The following is a 1,809-nucleotide window of genomic DNA, read 5'->3' on the forward strand; positions in this document are numbered from 1 at the left end:
CCGGCAGGGCCCCCAGTGGGACGCGGGGCACTGCGCGGAGCGTCCTGCAGGGGGGAGTCGGCAGCCGCCCTACGGGCAGGGAACCGGGCAGCGATCTGGCAACCGGGCAGAGAGACGAGCAGGGAACAGGGCAGGGGGCCGGGAAGGGAGCCGGGTAGAAAACCGGGTAGGGAACCGGGCAGGGAGCCGAGTAGGGAGCCAGGAAGATGGGGAGACGCATGCGCTGGGCTTAGACCCCTGCCTGCTTAGAATCATAGAATCATTTAGGTTGGAAAAGACCTTTAAGATCATCAGGTCCAACCGTTACCCTTTAGTGGCACTGCCAAGTTGCCACTAACCCATGTCCCTCAGCACTACATCTACACGTCTTTGAAATACCCCCAGGGATGGCGATTCCACCACTTCCCTGGGCAGCCTGTTCCAGTGCTTGACAACCCTTTCAGTGAAGAATTTTTTCCTAATATCCAATCTAAACCTCCCCTGGTGCAAGTTGAGGCCATTTTCTCTTGTCCTATCACCTATTACTCGGGAGAAGAGACTGACCTCCACTTCTCTATGACCTCCTTTCAGTAGTTGTAGCTGAAGGTCTCCCCTCAGCCTCCTTTTCTCCAGGCTAAACAACCCCAGTTCCTTCAGCCTCTCCTCATAAGTCTTGTGCTCCAGACCCCTCACCAGCTCTGTTGCCCTCCTCTGGACACGCTCCAGAACCTCAACGTCTTTCTTGTGGTGAGTGGCCCAAATGTGAACACAGTACTCGAGGTGCGGTCTCACCAGTGCTGAGTACAGAGGTACAATCACTTCCCTCATCCTGCTGTCCACACTATTTCTAATACAAGTCTGTCACACACCTGCTCTTTTCCCACCTGGGTTTGAGGCAGGGCTGTGCCCAGCAGGGGTGCTGCATGAATGGCTGGTCCCAGCACCCCTGCACACCCCACGGTGTGCTGACTGCAGGAACAAGGGGTATTGTTGGGACCTTCATTGGGACTCCTCTCTGACACCACTGTCTTCTTGGAAATGCCATATATTCATCATGCATGTGTGTGGGCCTGGAGATCCATGCAGAGCCCTCTGTTAGACCCTCAGAGGCATTGTAGCTACTGCAAGGCATCACACAGTTTCAGCAGAGATCTGTTGCTGTGAAAAGCATCAGACTTTATTGCATGGGTATCAAACACCACCTATGTCCTATGCCTTGAAGATAGAGCGATGAACATGCTCACACTGGATCGAATGGCCAGAGAACATGGCAGGACACTTGCCCTGTTGACTGATTTTAGGACCAGACTCAGGACAGTGCTACCAAGCCATGGTGGATCCTCTCTGTTTCAAACCCCTCCAGTGTCAGGGTGGTTTCCTTAGTGGGAACTACCAGTCACAGATCCAAGAGTTTCTGTGAGCTCTTAAACACCAGCTTCCCACCTCTTGCCACAGAGTGCTTGTTTCTTTGGTGAGAAAGCTCATGGGTACCTCTGCCCTAACCACCATCTACCTTTCTCAGCACTACTTGTGAGAGTTGAGATGCCCCCAGTAGTGATCTACTGTTGATAACTACTCAGGGCAGGGCTAGGAGCATGTGTAGGACAGGACAGCGCAGTCCTGCATCTACACAGGAGTAGATGGGAGGAGGAGGCGTTCAGATGAGTTCCAATGAAGAGAAGCAGAAGGCAGCAGGCTCAGCTGAAGGTTATTTTTACGAACTGGTTCAAACAGGCTGCTATGTCACCTGGTATCACAGAGTCATAGAATCATAGAATGGTTTAGGTTGGAAGGGACCTTGAAGATCATCGAGTTCCAACCCCCCTGCCA

The sequence above is a fragment of the Charadrius vociferus genome, unplaced genomic scaffold (assembly GCF_000708025.1).
Source record: "Charadrius vociferus isolate BGI_N301 unplaced genomic scaffold, ASM70802v2 scaffold413, whole genome shotgun sequence".
In the NCBI taxonomy this organism is placed as follows: domain Eukaryota; kingdom Metazoa; phylum Chordata; class Aves; order Charadriiformes; family Charadriidae; genus Charadrius; species Charadrius vociferus.